Source organism: Pristis pectinata, chromosome 28 (assembly GCF_009764475.1).
Source record: "Pristis pectinata isolate sPriPec2 chromosome 28, sPriPec2.1.pri, whole genome shotgun sequence".
Taxonomy (NCBI): Eukaryota; Metazoa; Chordata; class Chondrichthyes; order Rhinopristiformes; family Pristidae; genus Pristis; species Pristis pectinata.
Window position 1 is genome coordinate 4,514,006 of NC_067432.1, and position 25,581 is coordinate 4,539,586.

The 25,581-nt window shown below is 44.4% G+C and overlaps 1 long non-coding RNA gene across 1 annotated transcript in view; it reads left to right on the forward strand.

Moving 5' to 3' along the window:
- The window catches only part of LOC127584071 (uncharacterized), a 29,688-nt gene extending 5,189 nt beyond the window's left edge, over nt 1-24,499 (forward strand). Inside the window, exons 2-3 of the long non-coding RNA XR_007958339.1 lie at nt 2,659-2,749; nt 24,418-24,499. This is a non-coding gene — a long non-coding RNA (uncharacterized LOC127584071). The remainder of the gene's footprint in view (nt 1-2,658; nt 2,750-24,417) is intronic.
- Nucleotides 24,500-25,581: the final 1,082 nt, after the last annotated feature.

The window sequence follows — 25,581 nt, forward strand, 5'->3', positions numbered from 1 at the left end:
TTCTCTGTCAGGGCCCCAGCTCTCTCCTCCCTAGAGCAACCTGGGATAGATATCATCTTGCCCTGGGGGTTTATCAACCCTCATGTGTCCCATGATGTCCCACACCTCCTTCTTCTTAATACTGGCCTGCTCCAAATTATCCACGTATCCCTCCCTGAACTTATTATTTTCCACGTCTTTCTCCTTGATGAATACAGATGAGAAGTATTCTTTTAGGACCTTGCCACAGCTCCTGGCTCCACACCTGTGTTACCTCTTTGGTCCCTAAGGGAACGCATTCTTTCCCTGGCTACCCTCTTGCTCCTGATATACCAATAGAATATCTTGGGATTCTCCTTAATCTTACTCACCACCCTTTGTCGAACAGAAACTCTTTTCTGATATTCATACTCACACCTGCAGAGATATAAAGGCCAGTAGATCCCTCCTCCTGAACTCTACACACCCAGCGATGCTAACAATACTACTAGGCTAGAATTTGCTGTGTATAATGTTGAGTACGCAACCACTTTGATGTAACTCGTGACCTCATATCCATACCATGGTTAAGGTTACCTGTTTCCACATCTATAGCATTGCCTGACTCCAGGCTTGCCGCAAGTCTCTGCTAGAGAAACCTTCATCTGTGCCTCTGATCTTCTAGACTCAACTATTCACTGTACTTCTGTGTGGTCTCCATTCTTTCATCATCTAACTGGCACCAAGTCTAATTCACTCATTATTTCTGTGATCACTGGCCTACCCTGGCATCTGTTTTAAGACTGTCAAATAAAAACAGAAAATATTACAGACACTCGGATGTCCAGGCAGTATCTGGCAGAGAGAAACAACATTAACATTTCAGGTTGATGATCTTTCATCTGGTGAAATATTAACTGCTTCTCTCTCCACAGATGCTGTCTGACCTGCTGTATTTCCAGCATCTTCTGTTTTTTTTTGCAACTGAGGCAGTTTTTCACTTTAAGATTCCTGAACGTGTTTTCAAATCCGTCCAGGGTCTTGTTATTTCATACCTCTGTCATCTTGTCATGCCCTCTCAGCCCCCTGAACACTTTGTGCTGCTTCACTTCTGGTCTCTTGAACAATCCTGAATCTAATCTCCACCACAGGTGGCCGTGACTTCAGCTGCCTGGGTCCAGACCTCTGAAGTTCCCTCCCTGATTCTCAAAGCCTTGTGTCCTCTCCCTTTGAAAACACTCTTCAAGTCCTATTTCTTAAACCAGCCTTTGGGGTCCTGTCCTAATATTTCCTGTGTGTCTTGCTTTTTTCCCTTTGTTAACATTCCTGGGAAACGACTCAGAATCTTTTGATACATGACAGGGGTTCCTAAACAGGAATTGTTGTTGCTGCAGTGAATTTCACTTAAAAAGACCCAAAGCGAGTCATGGAAGCAACTTGACACTAAGTTGGAACCTGAGCCAGGTTGGGAGATAATAATCATCAGAAGCTTGGTCAAAGAGAATTGTTGTGACGAAGATCTCAAAGGAGAAAGTTGGGGAGCAGAGAGGATGGGAGCTGGAGTTAATATGTCTGAATCTTATGGGTGGGATTGTCTATCTTCATTTATTTGCCAATGGATTAACTGGTCTGTTAAAAATGGTTGTGAAAGCAACAATAGATGAATCCTTTAAATGTTTTCAAACATTAGTGTGCGTAACCTGCCCTGCCTCAAGGTTTGGTCGCTGACACCAATGAACAGCGAAACATTGCTTATGTGTTGTACTGACCCGGTTGGGCACAGCGACCCTTCATAACTACGTCCAAGCTTTTATCAGGTTTCCGATGCACAGTGTACACTGTCCATCCTTGTGTACCTTGGTGGGTTTAACCTGAACACTCACACTGGGCTGAAGTTGTTCACCAAGATTGGGTGTGGCCAAGTTGCCATTTCCTTGGTAACATTGCCACGTCAATCCAGGGTGGGAATGTAATGGATGTCACGACTGACAGGAAGCTGACTGACAACTTGGGTGGCATTCTGGAAGCAACTAAACTGAAGGTGCTTTAAGATTCAGTAACGATGGGGACTGTGATGACCTCATCAGCAATGATGGACATAAAGTGACAAGAAATGAGAAGTAAGTCAAATGAGCTGCTGTGTCCTCACTTTGCCCCATGTGTCAGTGATGGCAATGGGCTGCCAATTTCCCAGCTACTGGAGCTGAGCAGCCTCAAACCTGCTGCAGTCCGTGATGTGAAGGACCTCGTACAGGGTTTGGTGGTTTTGAGACAACTGGGTGCCTTGCTGGGCCAACCCAGACGAAAGCCACAACCACAATGCTGTGGATCGGAGGTCACATTTAGACCAGGCTGGAGGAGGACAGCAGATCTCCTCCACTGGAGGTGGACAGATTTTTGCAACAACCTGGTAATTTCATGACACTAACTGTTTATTTTGGTTTTATTTAATTAGTTGGATTTATATTTCCCCAGCTGCCATGGTTGGGTTTGAATTCATGCCTCTGGTTCATTAATTCAGCCCTCTGGATGACGAGTTCAGGAAAATTTTTGCTATGCTACCATTTCCCCTATTTGTCATGGTTTTCCAATGAATATTCATCAAAAAGGGTATCAAAACCACGTCTGTACCCGAGAAAAGGAACTGTGAACTTGGGTGTATCAGTAAGGAGTGAGACTAAAAGCCAAATTCTCTTTCAGCCTGGAGATGAAGCCATTTACACTGAACTTTTGTCAACTGATGCACCTTCCCTTGCCAGAACCTTGATGCAATTCTGAGCTGCAGTGAGAGGTAAGGGAGAAAACAAACTCAGTCGAGCCAAATCAATAAAGGTGACTGGCAATGAACAAATAAATGCCCAGGAAGCCAAAAGATGCAAAGAGTTGGCCCTTGCAAACCACCAGAGCGATCTGCTGAACATAGGCTGAGCTGGAACTTCAGCTCTGATCTCTAGTTGCTTTGCTCATTTGCCAAGACAAGTTTCACTTTGAATAGGGTACAATTGTTGCCCATCCTGCACTTATCACCCATGTCAATGGCAACCTGTCTTTACAATGCAACACAGAAAATGCTAGTGGAACTCAACGGGTCAGGCAACATCTGTGGAGGGAAATGGACCGTTGACGTTTTGGGTCGAAACCCTTCATCTAGATTGAAAAATAGAAGGAAGTTAGCCAGTATAAAGAGGTGGAGGGAAGGGGTGGAGAAAGAGCTGGCAGGGGATAGGTGGATCCAGGTGAGGAGGCGTGTTAGGCATATGGGGGAGGAGAGAGTGGAAATGCCCTGGCCTTACGCTCATATCTGGAGCATCTAGGCAATAAAGACATCTTCGTTAGATTATAGTTTATTGACTACAGCTCCACCTTCAATACTATAATTCCAAGCAAACTCATCACCAAACTCCGAGACCTGGGACTCAACACCTCCCTCTGCAACTGGATCCTTGACTTTCTGACCAACAGATGACAATCAGTGAGGATAGGCAGCAACTCCTCCGGCACGATTATTCTCAACACTGGTGCCCCACAAGGCTGCATCCTCAGCCCCCTACTCTACTCCCTATACACTCATGACTGCATGGCCGGATTCTGCTCTAACACCACCTACAAGTTTGCAGATGATGCCACCGTAGTAGGCTGTATCTCAAATAACAATGAGACGGGGTACAGGAAGGAGATAGAGAGCTTAGTGACATGGTGTCATGGCAACAACCTTTCCCTCAATGTCAGCAAAACAAAGGAGCTGGTCATTGACTTCAGGAAGGAGGGCAGTGCACACGCACCTGTTTACATCAACGGTGCTGAGGTCGAGAGGGGTGAGAGCTTCAAGTTACTTGAGTGAACATCACCAATAGCCTGTCCAACCACATAGACGCCACAGCCAAGAAAGTTCACCAGCACCTCTACTTCCACAGGAGGCTAAAGAAATTTGGCATGTCCTCCATGACACACACCAACTTTTATTGATGCACCATAGAAGGCATCCCATCTGGATGTATCACGGCTTGGTACAGCAACTGCTCTGCCCGAGACCGTAAGAAACTGCAGAGAGTTGTGGACACAACTCAGCACATCATGGAAACCAGCCTCCCCTCCATGGACTCTGTCTATACTTCTTATTGCCTTGGTAGAGCAGCCAACATAATCAAAGACCCCACCCACCTGGGACATTCTCTCTTCTCCCCTCTCCCATCAGGCAGAAGATCCAAAAGCCTGAAAGCATGTACCATCAGGCTAAGGGACAGCTTCTATCCCACTGTTATAAGACTATTGAACGGTCCCCTGGTATGATAAGATAGACTCTTGAACTCACAAACTACCTCGTTATGGCCTTGCACCTTATTGTCTACCTGCAATGCACTTTCTCTGTAGCTGTGATACTTTACTCTGCATTCTGTATTGTTTTACCCTGTGCTACCTCGATGCACTGTGTAATGAATTGATCTGTATGAATTGTATGCAAGACAAGTTTTTCACTGTACCTTGGTATAACTGACAATTATAAACCGATTCCAATTCCAATTCCAGTTCCAGAGCTGCCTACTCTGCCTGGAGGGTGTGGAGAGAGATGCCTCGCTATCTGTCCCTGACAGCATAACAGGACTCTGTGTAAATGGGGCACAGACCGACACCTATGATTAAAGGCCATCAACTCAGGGAAAAAAGCTCCGTGGTTTACCCTAAGCCCTTCAATTCTCCAGTTGATGGAGGTGCCTGTGATAGAATGCGGATGGCAAGGTCCAGAGTATAAGTTAAAACCACCCACCCACCCCAGACATTCTCTCTTCTCCCTCCTCCTATCGGGCAGAAGATACAAAAGCCTGAAAGCATGTACCACCAGGCTGAAGGACTGCTTCTATCTTAAAGTTATAAGACTATTGAGCAGTCCCGTAGAATGACAAAATAGACTCTTGACCTCACAATCCACCTCGTTATGGCCTTGCGCCTTATTGTCCACCTGCACTGCACTTTCTCTGCAACTGTTACACTTTATTCTGCATTCTGATATTCTTTTGCCTTGTACTACCTCAATGCAATGTGTAATGAAATGATCTGTATGGACAGTTTGCAAGACAAGTTTTTCACTGTACCTCTGTACATGTGACAATAATAAACCAACTTACCAAATGGTGCCAGAAGCTGGGTGATAGGTAGACTTGACAAAGGGCTGAGGATGGTAGAATCTGATAGGAGAGGAAAGTGGAGCGTGGAATATAGGGAGGGAGGTGGGGAGGACAGAGGGGAGTAGTGTGGAACGGGAACCAGTGGGAGGAGTGTGTAGGTGATGGGCAGATAGAGAGAATGGGGGAGGACTGAAAGATAGAGAGGAGACTCCAGCATCTGCAATCTCTTGTGTCTCCAGTTTTTAGATAGAGTCTTCTGAAATTCATTAACTGATGGATCAGCATGAGTGCTCACAGATGTGGTTCAGGGATGGCCCTGAAGGAGCGTAGAAAGGTAGAGAGATTTCGGGAGGGCATTGCAGAGCTCGTGGCCTCATTAGGTAAAGGAATGACTGCCCGTTTTAGTGATGAAAAACAGAAGAGTGAAAGAGGTCTAAATTGGAGGAGCACAGAGATCTCAAGGGCTCTCTTGAGATTAGACTGATACTGAGGTGTGACACCATAGAGGGATTTGAAAACTAGGATGACATTTTAAAATATCGGTTGACCATTATGAGGATTTACATAGCACAAGGAATATGTCCTTGAACTTGTGAAGCAAGGCTCCTCTCTCTCTCTCCACAGTCCCTCCTGTGATATTTACACTCTATTTGCAAAAGCAACAAATGACAAAGAAGTAATTAAATTCGGCAATTTAGAAGGATTACTAGTTGCTTGCACCAACACCTGCTGTTTAACAATCGACCAAGTTATAATCCCATAAATCCAGTCATAAATCACCATGCCTCCCACATTCCTGATCGGATTAGGTCCTGAACAACCACTCGAGACTTAAAAGGAGGAGAGAAAAAAAATGATGATTTCTTATTTTAACAACATGATAAATCAGTGACTTATGCAATGCTATCAGAGCAAGTTCCAAACAAACCACCCAGCCAACTCTCATCTGGAACCAAGTCTAAAACCAGAATAAACAGCTTCTTGTGTAAGTAACCTTGGCAAAAGATCAAGAAAGGAAACGGGCTGTTTTCTTTTACGGAGAAATAGTCAGTGGTTCTTGTGGGTTTTAGTTACACGGCAATTAACAATAAAAAAATACATTTGCCTCAGGTTTTAAAGCAGCTTGCACTAAACCTCAAACCCAGGGATACATTTCATTTGTACTTTTGGCTGGTTGTTTCTTTTGAGGGTTGAGTGGGTGTAGATTGTTGGATTATCTCTTAAATTTTTAAGCAGTTACAGCAATGGTTTGACCTTGAGAACTGCAATCACACACATAGACTGTATCAAGATTTAAAAGAGTTTTGTTTAACTGTTGCGCTGTTTTATTTTGCAATACCTCCTCAACATTCTTGATGGTGATGTTAGACACTTCTGCATTTTAGCATGTGGGTTGCAATTTGCAGCTGATTCATTTAATTCATTCACAGATGTGGGTGTCAGTGGTAAGACCAGCATTTATTGCCTATCCCTAAATGATTCTTAAGCCAATGACTTGCTAGGCTATTTCAAAAGAGTCTTTACTGTGTCTCTGAAGTAACATACAAGCCAGTTTGGGATTGGGGTTGGAAATTTCCTTCCATATAGACTGTACAGCACAGAAACAGGCCCTCCAGCCAACCATATCCATGCCAACTTTTTTGCCATGCATTAGCATCATATCCTTCTATGCCTTGTCCATTTAAGTGACTGTCTAAGTGCCTCTTAACTGTCGGGTCGGGATGAGCAGAAGGCAACACGGTAGTGTAGTGGTTAGCGTAACACTATTACAGTGACAGCGACCTGGGTTCAATTCCCGCCGCTGTCTGTAAGGAGTTTGTACGTTCTCCCCGTGTCTGCGTGGGTTTCCTCCGGGTGCTCCGGTTCCCTCCCACATTCCAAAGACATACAGGTTAGGGAGTTGTGGGCATGCTATGCTGGCACCGGAAGCGTGGCGACACTTGCGGGCTGCCCCCAGAACACTCTACGCAAAAGATGCATCATTTCACTGTGTGTTTCGATGTACATGTGACTAATAAAGAAAGCTTATCTTCACTCAGAGAAAGAAGTATGAAGCTTTAGAGTTCTCCACCCCAGAGAGAAAGTGAGAAAGAGAAAGAGAGAAAGTAATCAAGAAAGAAAGCAAATAGAAAGAGAAATGAAGTGGGGGAGGGGGGAGGAAAAGAAGAAAAAAGTAAAGAAGAAAGAAAGAGAGAAAGAGAACTAAATAGAGGAATACAGAGATACAGAGAAAGAACAACAGAGAAAGGGAGAACTGAGAACAAAAGGAAAAATGAGAATAAAAAGCAGAAAGACAGAAAAAAGAAATGTAGAGACAACAAAAGCTAAAGAGGTGGGAGAGAAATGTTGGTGCTGCTGCCTCACAGCTCCAGCCACCTGGTTTGATCCTGACGTTGGGTGCTGTCTGTGTGGAGTTTGCACGTCCTCCCTGTGACCGCATGTTTCCCCTGTGTGCTCCGGTTTCCGCCCACATCCCAAAGACGTATTGGCAGGTTAATTGGTTATTGTTAATTACCCTTAGTGTGGACGGGGGGCGGGGGGGTTGGGTGGGTGGGGTAGGGGAGGAGTCGATGGACATGTGAGAGAGAAGAGACAGCACGGAAATAATTGGTAGAATGGGACTGGCGGGATTGGTCTGAGGGCCAGCATAGACTCAATGGGCTGAATGGCCTCCTTCTGCATCAAATGGAAATATGGGAAATAACACAAAAGAGGGAGAGGGAGAAAAACAGAGAACTAGTAAAACAGAAATATAAAGAGAGAAAGGAAGGGAAAGGATTAAAGAGGAAAGGATTAAGAAAAGAAAGAGGAAGACAGGGAAAAAGAAAGGACGATAAAGAGATATGAGGGAGGGTGAAGGGGGAAGATAGGAAGAGTCATAAACTGAGAAAGAGAAGTTGAAACGAGGTGCATTTCTATAGCACCTTTCAAGTCCTAAAGCCCTTACAGCCTATGAAGCACTGTCAAAATGAAAGGAAAGCAGTAGCCATTTTACACACAGCTAATTGACCATCTCTTGATAATTAATTAGAACTAAAAAAGGACTTCCAATAAACTAGGTGTAAGCAACCAATGCAGTGTTGGAAACCCATCAACATGCATTCCTCCTTTAAAAGTATAAAAATCAATGAAGGTAACATTTTTAATCAATTTATTTCTTTGCCTCGATGCAACTGTCAATAAACGTGGTTAGTGTTTTCACATTAAAGTCTCTGCCAACTTCTGATACTGCCATCAGAGGCCCTCAGCACTCTGTAGGTATGGCTGGATCCGACTAAACATTCAGCTGCTTTGCCAGGGAATGTTGTGCTTGGACGAAGTCTAAACCTGTTTTCTATAAACTACAGATAAATATATCCAATTGGAAAATCTTGGTAACAAAGATTGTTTGTTTTTAGCACTGGTCTTCTCTCCGCCTCCTCCCCAGAAGGTGTTAAGACTTTTGCCAGGCTTGGGTTCTGTAAAACAGACCACCCTCTGCCAAACAATAGTTGGCAGGAGCTGTGGGCAGGAGTCACTGTGGAGCTACTGGGAGCTCTGCCCATGTTCCTTACCTCCTTCCCTAACACACAGACAGTATGGCCAGTCCAGAGCCTTAACCACTGCCCTGTCTGAGTTTAGCTGAACTAGGGATGGAGTTTGAGGTTAACAATGCACAACTTTAAAGGCCTATCAACGACACCAGTGGGTTTCTTGATGTCAAGTCAAGTCGAGTTTATTGTCAAGTGCGCAAGTACGGTGAGGTACAGGTACAATGAAAAGTTTGCTTGCAGCAGCATCACAGGAACGTAGGTACAGACAACACACAAAATATAAATTATACATAACATTATATCAAGCAGTGAAGAAAAAGACCGTGCCAAAACAAAACACAATCAAAACCAAATTCGTGGCAGTACAAGAGGTGGTCTGTAGTGTCCCGTTGCTGAGGTAGGGTTAGGGTTGTGCAGGTCGGTTCAAGAACCTGATGGTTGTAGGGAAGTAGCTGTTCCTGAGCCTGGTGGTGTGGGACGTCAGGCTTCTGTACCTCCTGCCTGACAGCAGAGTCAAGAAGAGGGCATGGCCTGGATAGTGGCGATCCTTGACGATAGATGCCGTCTTCTTGAGGTAGCGCCTCCTGCAGATGCTGTCAATGGTGGGGATGGACCGTGCTTGTGATGGACCGGCCCGTGTCTACAACTCTCTGCAGCATCTTGCGTTCCTGTGCATTGGAACTGCTGCACCAGGCCATGATGCAGCCGGTCAGGAGGTATCTTTATCATGACTTATTCTTGGAATTACCTTCATACAACCTGCACCTCCCATTAGAACTCTTGACTGTGGGACTATTGCTGCTCCATTGGCTGCATTGACCATTGCTGGTATGTTCCTGCATTAGTAACTCAACATTGATTGAGAGCCAGAGATTGAGTGTTGGCTTCCTTGACACACTTTCTCAACCAGCACAGGCCTAATCCAATGGTTAGCAGATTAATTGGCCACTGTAAATTGCAGCTAGTATGTAGGTGAGTGGTAGAATCTGGGGGGTGGGGGGGGAATTGTTGGGAATGTGGGAGAATGAAATGGGATTAGTGTAGGATTAGGGTGAATGGGTGCTTGATAGTTGACGTGGACTCAGTAGGATGAGGGTTCTGTTTCCATACTGTATAACTCTAATGAATTAACTATTTCCCATCTTGCTCCTGTCGCTTCACGCAAACCAAATAACTGTGTGGGATAACCATGATATTCTTGTTGCTGTAGGATACTGCCACATAAACCTGCTCAGTTCCTCAGCTCACAATGTCGGGTCCTCCCAATGATTGCTACAGTCACTGGCTTACTTTCAAAGAGTGGTCGCAGGTGGAGGTTGTGGGATTGGGGCAAGAGCTGGGAGGTTTAGGGGTGATCTGAGGAAGAGTTTTGTTTCACCCAGAGGACAGCTGGAATCAGGAACGCAGTGCCTGAGGGGGTGGCAGAGGCAGAGAGTCTCAGGACATTTAACAAGTATCTAGAGGAGTATCAGAATCAGACTTTATTACCACTGACTTATATGATGTGAAATTTGTTGTTTTGCAGCAGCTGTACAGTGCAAAGACATAAAATTACCATAAATTACAAAAATAAATAAATAGTACAAAAAAAAGGAACAACGAGGTAGTGTTCATGGGTTCAGGGACTGTTCAGGAATCTGATGGCAGAGAGGAAGAAGCTGAGCCTCCCCAGCTTGAATCGCCTAGACATAGAAGGCTGCCGACCAAGCGCGCTAAATAGGATTAGTATAGATGGGTACCAGCTCATCAGCATTGATATGGTGGGCCGAAGGGCCTGTGTCTGTGCTGTACTACTCTATGACTTTAAAGGAGAAAGCTTGGCACCTGACTGGAAAATGACAAGCTTAGAGGACTAACAAAGTCACGTCACAAAGTTTTTAATGACGCTGGTATTAGGACACATTTGAATCTCCCCAGCTCTTCTGTAAAATAATGCTTTGCAAACTTCTACATTCACCTGAGAGGGCAGGCAGGATCTCATCGGAAAGATGGCACCTACAACAGTGCTCCTCTCCTCCACAAAGGGCACTAGTGTCTTTCTGTGTTGGAATGGTGTCTTAAACCTATGGCCTACGGCTCAGAAATGAGAGTGCTACCTACTGAGCCGCAGCTGACACTAGAAAAAGAAATCGATGCTGTCAGAATTACTTCCACAGTAGTTGTTGGCTGTGATGTCCAGTGCAATAGAACAGCTGGGCTAACCCTGGGGGTATTCATGAATACCATGGCATCATTCCAACACTCATTAATCTTGAATCAGCTTTCAGCAGCAGTCTAGTAGTCAACAACAGCACAGGCACAGAAAATGAAAGACTTACATTTTTATAGCACCTTTCACAACTTCGCAATCTCCCAAAGCAGTTTACAGCCAATAAAGTTCTCTTGAAGTGTAGTCAATGTTGGAATCCAAGAAACAGGGCAGCCAAGCCGAGCAGAGCCAGTCCCCGAAACAGTAGTGTGATAATGATCAGATGGTCTGTTTTTGCGATTTTGATTGAGGGATAAATGTCAGCGTGGAAACTTCAAAATAACAGTATGGAATCTTTCACATAGATCTGAAAGGGCAGATCCCCTGATTATCTCCACCCAGCCTGCATTTCCATTTTATTTTCCAGGTGTGTCTGGCTCCATCCTATGAACAGGTATAAGGTTCTTGCTGCTCATGTGGATGGAACAGAGATGAAAGAAGGATGAGCAAACTGACCACAGCCCCATGGTACAGGGGTTATTCGAGATGGGATAGTGATGGGGTATTGGTAATAAGGGTTACTATAGTAAGTGGAAACAGATGATGTTCTCTGCAAATCCAAATGTGACTCCCAAAGAATGTGTTGACTACCTAATGCCAGGGTTAAGGACTTCTTGGGCTGAAGAGGAACTTGGTGTGGGAGGGGAAAGATCCAGTTGTCTTGGTCGATGTAGGAAGCAATGGCATAAAGAGGGCAAATAAGGAGTGTGAGCAATTAGAGTCCAAAGTGAAAAGTATCGGTATTGCTATTGGTATTGGTATTGGTTTTGGTTTATTATTGTCACTTGTACCGAAGTACAGTGAAAAACTTGTCTTGCATACCATTCATACAGATCAATTCATTACACTGTGCATTGAGGTAGTACAGGGTAAAAACAATAACCGTACAGAGTAAAGTGTCACAGCTACAGGGAAGTGCATTGCAGGTAGACAATAAGGTGCAAGGTCATAACAAGGTAGATTGTGAGGTCAAGAGTCCATCTCAACGTATAAGGGAGCCGTTCAATAGTCTTATCACTGTGGGATAGAAGCTGTCCTTGAGCCTGCTGGTATGTGCCCTCAGGCTCCTGTATCTTTTATAGTAGAACCTGTATAGTAGTTCCTGCATAGTAGAACTATAAAGGTAATAATCTCTGGATAACTACCCAAACTATATACAAATTGGCATCAGATCAATAAGATGAGAGTGCTGAAAGCATGGCTTAAAGATTGCATGGGAGAAATGGACTGATTCATGGCACTGGTATCAATACTGCGGAAAGAGGAGCTGTCTCACATAGACAAATAGACGAGATAAACCAAATGAGCAGTAACAGTGTGGAGGGTGAATTCATGGAGTGTATGAGAGGGTATTTTTAGATCAAGGTGTTGGGGAATCAAAAGGGGAAATAGACTATTTTAGTCTTGTGTTATGGGAAAGGGAACAGTGATCATAATACAGTAGAATTTTACATAAAAATTAGAAGTGATTTAGTTCAATCTGAAACCATCTAAAGTCTGAATAAAACAAACTGTGAGGCATGACTTGGTTATGGCAAATTGGGAAAAAGATATTATAGTAAATTGGTAAATAAATTGATAAATTGGTTTATTACTGTCACGTGGACTGAGGTACAGTGAAAAACTTGTCTTGTATACCGTCCATACAGATCATTTCATTACATCACGAAGGTTGGGGGTGTTGTGGATAGTTTGGAAGGCTGTCAGAGGTTACAGAGGGATATAGATAGGATGTAGAGTTGGGCTGAGAAGTGGCAGATGCAGTTCAACCCAGATAAGTGTGAAGTGGTTCATTTTGGTAGGTCAACTATGTTGGCGGAATATAGTCTTAATGGTAGGACTCTAGGCAGTGTGGAGGATCAGAGGGATCTTGGGGTCCGAGTCCATAGGACGCTCAAAGTGGCGGTGCAGGTTGACTCTGTGGTTACGAAGGCATATGGTGTATTGTCCTTCATCAATTGGGGAATTGAATTTAGGAGCCATGAGGTATTGTTGCAGCTATATAGGTCCCTGGTCAGACCTCAGTTCTGGTCGCCTCACTACAGGAAAGATATGGAAGCCATAGAGAGGGTGCAGAGGAGATTTACAAGGATGTTGCCTGGAATGCGGAGCATGCCTTATGAAAGCAGGTTGAGGGAACTCAGCCTTTTTTCCTTGGAGAGATGGAGGATGAGGGGGGACCTGATTGAGGTGTATAAGATGATGAGAGGTATTGACAGGGTAGATAGTCAGAGGCTTTTCCCCAGGGCTGAATTGGTGGCCACAAGAGGACATAGGTTTAAGGTGCTGGGGAGTAGATATAGAGGAGATGTCAGGGGTAAGTTTTTTACTCAGAGAGTAGTGAGTGCGTGGAATGGGCTGCCGGAAACGGTGGTGGAGACGGATACGATAGGGTCTTTCAAGAGACTGTTAGATCGGTATATGGAGCTGAGTAAAATAGAGGGCAATGGGTAAGCCTAGTAATTTCTAGGGTAGGGACATGATCGGCAGCTTTATGGGCTGAAGGGCCTGAATTGTTTTGTAATTGTTCTATGTTCTATGTTCTAACTGTGCATTGAGATAGTACAAGGGAAAACAATAAAAAAAAGCAGAATAAAGTGTTACAGTTACAGAGAAAGTGCAGTAAGACAATAAGGTGCAAGGTCATGACGAGGTAGATTATGAGGTCAAGAGTCCATCTTATCATACAAGAGTCAATAGTCTTATAACAGCAGGATAGAAGCTGTCCTTGAGCCTGGTGGTACGTGCTTTCAGTCTTTTCTATCTTCTGTCCGATGGGAGGGGGGAGAAGAGAGAATGTCCGGGGTGGGTGGGGTCTTTGATTATGTTGGCTGCTTTACCAAGACAGTGAGAAGTGTGTAGACAGAGTCTCGGGAGAGGAGGCTGGTTTCCATGGATAAGTGATGACTAACACTTAAGTAATTAATACATGGTTAGCTAGTAATAAATATCTCTTAAAGGCAAAGACAAACCCAACAGGAAAAGTGATGCAGCTGTGCCTATCAAGAAAAATTAAGGATCCAGTGATGGGACAGATGTGAGAAGGCCCCAATGGACATAGGTGGTCCATGAGACCAGAAAGTCCGACATAATGTATGTCATCTCTTCACCACAGACTACCAAGTGGCTCCTGTACCTTGGACACTGTAGTCCTGGTGCTTAAGTATGTTAACCAAGCTCATCCTCCAACAGCTGTCATGCAAGGTTTCAGTTAATGTCACGAAGCAACTGAAGTCCAAACTATGGAGATTTTTATTCCCTTCTGGCTGTCAGCACTGGTGGAAGATGTGGGGCTAGAACCTGCTAATCAGGACCAATGTCATGGGACTCAATGTAACAATCAAGAGAGACAAAGCCTTGGTGAGATGCTCAGTGCCAAAGGGAAAAGGTGGTCAAAGGGAAAGACGTTGATGCCAATGGCCCATCTAATGAGCATTCTGTCAGCAGGAGGCTGACAGTGGAGAAAGGGCAGAGAGGCAACATATGTCACATTATGTTTTTGGAGAAACAAGTGCCTTCCAGTGACATAAACCTTGAGCTGATTCACACACTAATTTTGAACTGTGTCTAGCACACACGTTATGCCAACTGAAACATAACAAGGTTTCAGAAGCAGCCACTTTCGGTGCTGAAATTCTTAGGTCATAGAGTTTTAGAGCATGGACACAGGCTCTTTGGCCCATTGGGTCCATGCTGACCATTGAACACCCATTTACAAATCCTACACCAATCCTGGTTATTCTCCCCACATTCCCAGCAACTCCCACCAGATTCTACCACTCACCGTACACACTTGGGGAAATACACAGCAGCCAATGAACCTACCAACCCACATGTCCTTGGAATGTGGGAGGAAACCTGAGCACCCAATGGAAGTCCACACGGTTACAGGGAGAACCTGCAAACTCCGCACAAACATCACTGGGGATCGGGATTGAACCCGGGTCACTGGAGCTGTGAGGCATCGGCTCTACCAGCTGCGCCGGTTTGCTGCCCATAACTTATCTGAGAGACCTTGCAGAAACAGAATGCAGTGCAATGGCACTGAGCCAGGTGTGCTTGGGAGGTCCCTCAGTGGCTGAGAATAGAGGCAAATCAGGAACCCAGAAAGGTAGGTGCAAAAGGAGGCCATTCAGCCCCTCAAGCCTGTTCTGCCACTTAATGAGATTGTGGCCTATTTGTGACAATCCATATTTCTGCCTTTCCCCCATATTCCTAAATATCTTTGGCCAATGTATCAGTCTCATGTTTACAGCTCTATAGAACTCTGGTCAGACCACACTTGGAGTATTGTGTTCGGTTCTGGTCACCTCATTATGGAAAGGATGTGGAAACTTTAGAGAGGGTGCAGAGGAGATTTACCAGGATGCTGCCTGGATTGGAGAGCATGCCTTATGAGGATAGGTTGAGTGAGCTCGGGCTTTTCTCTTTGGAGAGAAGGAGGGTGAGAGGTGACTTGATAGAGGTGTACAAGATGATAAGAGGCATAGATCGAGTGGACAGTCAGAGACTTTTGCCCAGGGCGACAATGGCTAACACGAGGGGACATAATTGTAAGGTGATTGGAGGAAGGTATTAGGAGGATGTCAGGGGTAAGTTTTTTACGCAGAGAGTGGTGGGTGCGTGGAACGTACTGCCTGCAGAGGTTGTGGGAGCAGATACATTAGGGACATTTAAGAAACTCTTAGACACATGAATGATGGAGAAATGGAGGGCTATGTGGGAGGGAAGCATTAGATAGATCTTAGAGCAGTATAAAATGTCGGCACAACATTGTGGGCCGCTGGGCCTGTACTGTGCTGTAATGTTCTATGTTCTATAATCAACATTAGAGCCGGCCCCAATTACAAGCTGTGGAGGAGAGTTTCCTCATTCCACTCTGACAAATCCTAGCTCGGATTTTTTTATGCTGGCTCCCAGTCCAGACTCCTGGTCTTTTTCCCAGGGCTGGAGAATCAAGAACTAGAGGGCATAGGTTTAGGGTGAGAGGGGAGAGATTTATAATGCGAGGAGCAACTTTTTCACCCCGAGGGTGGTCCGTTTATGGAACGAGCTGCCAGAGGAAGCGGTTGAGGCAGGTACATTAACAACACTTACAAGGAACTTGGACAGGTACTTGGATAGGAAAGGTTTAGAGGGATATGGGCCAAACGTGAGCAAATGGGACCAGCTCAGATGGGAACTTTGGTCGGCATAGACTAGTTGGGCCGAAGGGCCTGTTTCCATGCTGCATGACTCTGTGACTCCTCAACCAGTGGGAGCATGAAGAGGGTAACACAGAATGCACTCTCTCGATTTTCCCCTTCAGTAAGACTGCAGACAAAGTCTCTAGTCACATCTGTCTACTCTACCACAACTCATAATGAGTAACACGGTTTACAGCTCCAGCGCACCCCAGCGATTTCAGTAATGCGGTGCCTTCTACACCTTTTCTCCTGCTGCATTAACCACGCATTAGTGACCCAAGGTTACAGAGCAAAAAGATTGCAACATCTGACTAAGACATTTAAAAATATACCCCTGTGTTTCACAGACATCTTCACTTAAAAATGTGTGATTTAAAAACAATTTAAACTCAATACACTTCATTGAGGATTAATTAGCAACAAGTTAAAGGTGACTTGTGATGAGAGTTGACTTAATTGAAAACAAAGTTAGTGTAAACTACAACTTTCCCTTAAAGCGGCTACCTCTATCAGGGAACGTTATTTTAAAAAGACAGCACTGTGGTAGCCGTGTGGAGACACAAGAGATTCTGCAGAATCAGGAGCAACACACAAAATGCTGAAGGAACTCAGCAGGTCAGGCAGCATCTATGGAGGGAAATAAACAGTTGACGTTTTGGGCCGAGACCCTTCATGAGTTCCTCCAGTGTGTTACTCTAGGTCAGAGAGTGACCAGGCTGGTGGGGGTGGGGGTTCTTTGTATCAAAGGATATTGGGGGAGAATTAACAGAGGTGTGGAAGGACCTCTGTAACAGCAGAGTGGGCAACAAGCGGGGGTCATAGACTGAAGTTAATCAAACAAAAGATTAGAGGGGAGTTGAGGGGCTAGCCTATGAGGAGATATTGAGTCGCCTGGGACTATACTCGCTGGAATTCAGAAGAATGAGAGGGGATCTTATAGAAACATATAAAATTATGGAAAGGATAGATAAGATCGGGGCAGGAAGGTTGTTTCCACTGGAAGGTGAGACTAGAACGAGGGGACATAGTCTCAAGATTCGGGGGAATTGATTTAGGATGGAGAGGAGGAAAAACTGCTTTTCCCAGAGAGTAGTGAATCTGTGGAATCTTCTGCCCAGGGAAGCAGTAGAGGCTACCTCACAAAATATATTTAAGACACAGTTAGATAGATTTTTGCATAGTAGGGGAATTAAGGGTTATGGGGAAAAGGCAGATAGGTGGATCTGAGTCCACAGCCAGATCAGCCATGATCTTATTGAATGGCAAAGCAGGCTTGATGGGCCAGATGGCCTCCTCCTGTTCCTATTTATGTAGGATTTGCAAAATTAGCTTCCATCGGTTAAGTGATTAAAAATCAGGGATGATTAAGAAGGGTTAACGATGGGCATCAATATGCCGTGTTATGTATCTGAATCAGTAATACAAAGATTATGAGTTCCATTTGTACAGTGCCAGTCCAAAATTGGTGCCCACCACTGAGCTCTCTACATGTCAAATGATCAGTCACTTCCACTGGTCTGAAAAGATAGCTCTTAAGCATTCGTATTAGATGCAAAGTACAGTCTTCATTTTATTTCGGGTGGGGATGCATGGGTTTACTTAGTACAGAGACTGCATTACTTACAGGAAACAAGAACGATCCATTTTCAATCCCAGAAAAATGATGTAAAATTTCTTGACTTTTTGTCTGGTCTAAACGTAATTTTTTTTCAATCTGACACTTTTCAAGGAAAGAAAAGAACCAAATCTTTCAGATTTAAAAGCAACTTTTGAGTTGAAGTAGGGACCCATGGCAGCTGACATTAAGCACCTTCGGTATCCTAATTGTACGTGGCTTGCATGCGTCCCGACACCCACTGTTCTACTCATGCTGTAATGAGTGAAATGTTCCAAGAAACATCCAATAATTCCCACAGGAAATTGTCTCTTTGTCACGAGGGCTCCACTGCAAAATGGAAATAGACTCATTAGTGGGGGTGTCAGTAAGAAGCTTTCTTTGCCGTGCATCTTAAGCACACATCCCCGCAGATTTTATGTGCTCCTTCTTGTCTTCTGATGTCTGTTAAACGTTATGTTGATCCTTATGTACAGTGGAGAAATCGCACCCACACAGCTGAAGAGGTTGGGTTCTTTTCCCTAAACACAGATGGCTGAACAGTGACCATTTGGAAGTCTTCAAAATGATAACAGAGGTCAGCAAGAAAAAAAGTTATTTCTACTGGTGGAGCAATCCAATATTCATTGAATGTCGTTGGAAATTCTGGTAAGGTTGAAAATTATGGCCCTTCAAAAAATGGTGCAGAATTTGTGTGTTGAAGGTACTCCCACAGTGCTCTTGTGTATGGAGTTTGGTAATTTGGTAAGTGGTAATTGGTTTATTATGGTCACAAGTACAGAAGTACAGTGAAAAACTTTGTTTTGCATGCCATCCAGACAGATCATTTCATCACATCAGTACATCGAGGTAGTACAAGGGAAAAGCAATAACAGAACACAGAATAAAGTGTTACAGATACAGAGAAAGTGCAGTGCATGCAGACAACAAGGTGCAAAGCCATGACGAGGTTGATTGTGAGGTCAAGAGTTCACCTTTATCGTACAAGAGATCCATTCAATAGTTGTATAACAGTGGGATAGAAGCTGTCTTTGAGCCTGGTGGTACATGGTTTCAGGCTTTTGTATCTCCTGCCTGATGGGAGGGGGGAGAAGAGAGAATATCGGGGGTGGGAGGGGGCTTTGATTACGCTGGCTGATTTACCAAGACAACGAGAAGTGTAGACAGAGTCCATGGAGGGGAGGCTGGTTTCCATAATGTGCTGAGCTGTGTCTGCAACTCCCTGCAGTTTCTTGCAGTCTTGAGCACAGCAGTTGCCATACTAAGCGGTGATGCATCTGGATAGGATGCTTTCTATGGTGCATCTATAAAAATTGGTGAGAGTTAACAGGGACGTGCTGAACTTCCTCATGCTCCTGAGGAAGTAAAGGCACTAGTGTTCTTTCTTGGCCGTGGCTGACAACCACAGAACAGACATATTTCCAAAGTCAGTTCTCTGTGTGACTTGTGGAGCTTGTACCTGGTCCTTTTGGGAGGCACTGTTGAAAAACTCTTGGTGCATGGCTGCACTGCATTCTGCAGACTGTCCGCACTTGAGCCTTGATGCACAGGTGATGAAAGGATTGAACGTTGAGGGTGGAGCAACAGGGATGTAAAAAGCAGCTAATTTTGTTCTAGATGGAGAATTAGGCCTCTGTGTGACTCTAGGTTCATGCAGGTTTGTGACTTTGACATTAACTTCTCATAGGCTTCAGTTGTATTGAACTGATGAGGGCATGTAAGGTCCAATAAGGAATACCAACCTTGCCAGCAAGCCCCTTGCTGAGAATGAATTTTCAAGGCAAGCACATTTGCCATTGGTGGTCTTTTAGGCTCAATAAGTTACTCCTCTTTATTTAGTAGAGGTGACATTAAGAAGCTTTCTTTGCCCTGTGACTCACAACCCTGCAGAGTTTAAGTGCTCCTTCTTGTCTTCTGATGTCTGTCAAACATTATGTTGGCCCTTACATTATGTCCTGATGCAGAGTTTTGACCTGAAACATCAACAATTCCTTTCACAATGATGCTGCTCAATCCATTGATTTCCTCCAGCAGAATGTTTGTTGCTCCAGATTCCAGCATCTGCGGTCTCTGGTGTCTCCAGGCCTTTTTATTTATTCATTCATGGGATGTGGATGTTGCTAGAAATAACAACATTAATTGTCCACCCCTAATGCCCCTATACTAAGGGGGCTGTTAGAAGTCAACCATGTTGGTGAGTCTGGAGTCACATGTAGACCACACCAGGCAGATTTCTTTCCCTGGAAGGTTTCAACAATAATGCAGTAGTCCATGGTTACCAGCACTAATTCCACATTTATTTGGTTAGTTGAACTAAATTTTCAACAGCCGTGGTGGGATTTGAATTCATGTCTCTGGATCAATGATCCAGAACTCCGATCTTGTCCACTAACTTAATCGTTGCACCACAGTACACCAACAACCAAACGGAAATGAAGAGATGAAATGCATTGTACTTCATAACTTCAGAATGTCCCAAAGCACAATGATGCAATCAGCTCTACTGAAGTTGGTGCAGAATAAATGTCTACCCCAGAACACTGAGGAGAACTCTTCTACAAAATAGCGCTGTGGGTTCCACCTTAGAAAACAGTCAGGTCGACTCTGTCTACACTTCTCACAGCCTCAGTAAAGCAGCCAATATAGTCCCACCCATGCTGGACGTTCTTTCTTCTCCCCCCTCCCATCAGGCAGAAGATACAAAAGCCTGAAAGCACGTACCACCGGGCTCAAGGACAGCTTCTATCCTGCTGTTATAAGACTATTGAAGAGTCCCCTTGAACAATAAAATGGACTCTTGACCTCACAATCTACCTTGTTATGGCCTTGCTCCTTATTGTCTGCCTGCCAATGCACTTTCTCTGTAACTGTACCACTTTATTCTGCATTCTGTTATGTTTTCCCTTGTACTACCTCAATGCATTTTGTAATGAATTGATCTGTATGGATGGCATGCAAAACAAGTTTTTCACTGTACTTCGGTACATGTGACAATAATGAACCAATTTTTACCTTGGCTTTACATCTCAACCAACATCAAGAGATGTTCTCTCTCAGTACAGTGCTCAGGGCATCAACACCCAATTTTAAGCCGAGCTCCCTCCATTGAGACTTGAACCCACAATTTTCTGGCTCAGCCATGAGGGTCCTGCCCACTGAGCCACAATAAATCAGAGATTTAACCAATGAAGAAGAAGGAAGTCGACTGTTGCCTGAACTAGGCGTTACAGACAGAAATATTTTTGTTAGAAAGACACCCTTAAAACGGATAGTTTGTGGATGGAGCTGCCGGTGATCGGAATTGGATTTCTAAACATGTTCTGTTACAGCTCATTAAACGTTCAGTCAATCAATGATTCTGTTTTCCATTTGAAAACCCCTGATATTAGATTGGAAGCGGAAAAAAAATCTTATAACAAGACCTGCATGCCCAGCCCAGCAATATTTCACCTTTAAAACTAGGCACACTAATTAATGTTGTGAATCCATGCAGAAAAAATACACTATAACTCAAAAAGTTTAATTCTACCGGTGTTGAAGAACAAAAGTGAATGGTATTGGCTGCACATTACATGAGGACTAATGGAAATCAATTCTCCCTTCCTAGCAGCTTTGATCAAACTTATCGTAATCTGCACATAATCAGCCTTCATGCTTTTTTGGAAACCTGCTGGTGTTAAATTATACAACACACTCGTAATGCAGGGTCCCTCACTAATGATGTTCTGAATTGGAAAAGCTCAACTGTTTTATAACTCTGACATGATAACAATGGAAAGATTATATTGAGAACAAGCAGCAATGGCCACACAGGGGACATCTGACAACTCAAGGCAGCCAGCCATTACTGAATGTTAAACAGCCCTTTCCCTCAGAAAAAAAGACACGCATTTCCATAGCTCCTGTCATGTTCCTTTCAAGACGTCCCAAGTGTAGAAGATGCAGCACACACTGTGTGCACAGCAGATCCCATGGCAAGTTTTGTTTAGTTTTGTTGGCTGAGGAATAAATATTGGCCAGGACAAAATGGAGAAATAATACCATGGGGAACTTGTACACCCATCTAAAGGAACAGAAGAGGATTCTATTTAGCATCTCATCTGAAAGAGACATCTCCAACATTCCTCCAGTACTGCACTGGAGGGTCAGCCTATATTGCAACCCGTGGTGCAATGATTCAGTTAGTGGACAGTGAAGGAGGTTATCTAAAATTACAACACAGACTGGATGAACTGGAGAAGTAGGCCAAGGAACGGCACATGGAATTTAACTCGGACAAGTGCGAGGTGTTGTACTTTGGAAGTCAAACCAGGATTTGCACAGTAAATGATAAAGCCCTGGAAAGAGTCGTAGAACAGAGAGATCCAGGGATACAGGTACATCGTTCCCTGAAAGTGGAGACACAGGTAGACAGGGTGGTGAGTAAGGCATTTGGCACTCTTGCCTTCATCAGTCACGGCACCAAGTACAGGAGTTGGGAAGTCATATTGCAACTGTACAAGTCGTTGGTGAGACCACACTTGGACTATTGTGTGCAGTTCTGGTCATCCAGCTGTAGGAAGAACGTCATTAAGCTGGAAAGGGCACAGGAAAGACGAGGATGATACCAGGACTGGAGGGCTTGAGTTATAAGGAGGGGTTGGATAGGCCAGAACTTTTTTCCTGAAGCGTAGGAGGCTGAGAGGTGACCTTAGAGAGGTTTATACAATCATGAGGGGCATAGATAAGGTGGATGGGCATAGTCTTTTTCCCATGCTAGGGGAGTCTAAAACTAGAGGACATAGGTTTAAGGTGAGAGAAGAAAGATTTAAAAGGGACCCGAAGGGCAACTTTTTTACACAGAGGGTGGTGGGTATATGGAACAAGCTGCCAGAAGGAGCTGTAGAGGTGGGTACAATCACAACATTTACAAGGCATTTAGACAGGTTCATGGATAGGAAAGGTTTAAGGGGATATGGGCCAAATGGGACTAGCTCAGGTAGACATTTTGAACAACATGGACATTGAGCCAAAGGGCCTGTTTCCTGTATGACTATGACTCTATACTCATATCACAGCTCTGTTGTTTTGGAGGGGGTTGGAGCTGCTGGTAGGTGCTTGATCTGCCCAATGAGCATTGTTAGGGCTGGGGCTGTCTGGGATTTCCAAGGAACAAAATATTAAACTCTGGAGATGCAAACACCCAAGAGGGTTTTTCTTTGGTTCCAAATCTATTATAAACAGGAAGAGGTTGTTAGGTAGAATCAGCCAATAGAAAATGAGGATTGAGCCCCTTCCTAAACAGCCATTGGAAAGCATAGCACCTCAAAGACAGTCGTGTCAGCACCCAGTGAGGAGGGAGAAAATGATGGGGCACAACATTTGATGGAGGACATATAATGAAACTGGAATGCATCAACAAGAGTTGGCAACCCTGCGGCCAAGGCTGGCATTTCTTCAGCATTGTTATCTAGCAGCAGATGATGTTTTTTCTTCTAAGTCTGAAACTTTGGTCAATGGCCCCACTCTTCTGACTGTCCCTGTAAATGTGTTGCTTCCACATGGCATTTAAAGGGCATTTGGACAGATACATGGAGAGGAAAGGTATAGAGGGACATGAGCCAAATGCTGGCAAATGGACTGGCTCAGGTAGACAACTTGGTCGGCATGGACAAGTTAGACCAAAGTGACAGTGTCCGTCCTGTGCAACTCTATGACTCTATGACATGCGGAGATAGTCAACTTCCCCAAAAGGCAGAGAGATTTCAATAGCAAGGAGTTAATTACAACTGAGCAGAGCTCCCCACTGGCTGGGAAGCAGAATGCTTTGTGTGAATGAAAACTCAAAGTGCTGTGTAGCTGCATTTGATTAGAGACAGACAACCACCTCTGTGTGAGAAGTTAAGAAATAGGAGCAGGAGTCAGCCACAGGGTCTTCGCTCCTGCTCTGCCATTCAATAATATCACAGCAGATCTATTCCTGGCTTCAGTTCTCCCCGTTCCCCTTGATTCTGGATTCCCTTATAGCCCAATAACCTGTCTGTCCCAGCCTTGAAAATACTTAACCACGCAATATCCACAGTTCTCCTCCAAAGTTCCACAACCCTCAGAAAAGCAATTTCCCCTCATCTCAACCTTAAATGTCCACCCTTTTATCCTGAGACCATAGAAAGCATCCTATCCGGATGCATCGCAGCTTGGTACGGCAACTGCTCTGCCCAAGACTGCAAGAAATCACAGAGAGTTGTGAATGCAGCTCAGTCCATCACGGAAACCAGCCTCCCCTCCATTGACTCTGTCTGCACTTCCCGCTGACTCGGGAAAGCAGCCAGCATAATCAAAGGCTCCTCCCACCCTGGTCATTTCTTCTTCTCCCCCTTCCCATCAGGCAAAAGATGCAAAAGCTTCTTCCGCCAGGCTCAAGGACAGCTTCTATCCTGAGGTTCTAAGATTCTTGAACTGACCACTTGTACAATAAAGATGAACTCTTGATCTCCCAATCTACCTCACCATAGTCCTTGCACCTTATTGTCTGCCTGCACTGCACTTCCTCTGTAACTGTAACACTATATTCTGCATTCCGTTTTCCCCTTGATGTACCTTGATGTACTTATGTATGGAATGATCTGCCTAGGTGGCATGCAAACAAAACCTTTTCACTGCATCTTGGTACATGTCACAATAATAAACCAATACTGATGCATTGATGATGTTGTAGAAGAGATCCAGTGTGCTGGATTCAAGTTGTTGAATAACTGTCCACTTCCATCCATAGATGTTGTCTGACCAGCTGAATTCCTCCAGCGCCTTGTGAGTTATGCTAGATACAAGCTTGCTGACGATGGAGAGACAGGTGGGATGGTAAGTTGCAAGGAGGACACCAAGTTAATTGAGTGGGTGAAAAGCTGCCAGATGGAGTATAATGTGGGCTAGAAAGAACAGAAAATCAGAATATCGTTTAAATGGTGTGAGACTAATGAATGCTGGCATTCAGCTTTTGTATGTCCTTGTAAAAGAAACACAGAGAGTCAGTGTGTACATACAGTAAATAATTAGGATGCAAAATGAGATGTTGGCTTTCGTTGCAAGGAGAGATAGAGTTTGAAAGGTGGGAATACTAGCTGCGACTGTACAGGCTTCTGGTGATACGACACCCGGAGTACTGAGTCTATTGCCTCACTTTCCAGTACCCAGGCCAGAACTGATTGCCCGAGCTATAGAAAAGCATGTAAGATCCTAAGGGGGCATGATATGGTAGATGTATCAGTATCTGTATTGGTTTATTATTGTCACTTGTACTGAGATACAATGAAAAGCTTTTGTTTTGCAAGCAATCCAGACAGATCATTCCGTACATAATTACATCAAGGTAGCAAAAAGGTAGTACAAATGCAGAATATAATGTTGCAGTTATAAAGAAGGTGCAGTGCAGGTAGACAAATAAAGTGCAAGGGCCATGACAAGGTAGATTGGAGGATCAAGGGTTCACCTTTTAGCATCTGAAAGGTCCAAGAGTCTGAAAGCAGCGGGATAGGCGCTGTCCTTGAGGCTGGTGGTACGTGCTCTCAGGCTTTTGTATCTTCTGCCTGACAGGAGAGAAGAGAAGGGAGAATAACCGGGGTGAGAGGGGTCCTTGATTATTCCGGCTGCTTTCCTGAGGCAAAGGGAAGTGTAGACAGAGTCAATGGATGGGGGGACAGGTTTGCATGATGGACTGGGCTGTGCCCACATCTCTCTACAATTTCTTGAGGTCTTGGGCAGAGCAGTTGCCATACCAAGCTGTGATGCATTCAGATAGGATGCTTTCTGTGGTAGATCTGGAAAATTTGGTAAGTCATCAGGGACATGCTGAATTTGTTGGAACTGCACCCATCCAGACAAGTGGAAAGTACAGTTTTCATCTCCTTAGCTAAGGAGCCAACTCAGCAAAGGTTCATAA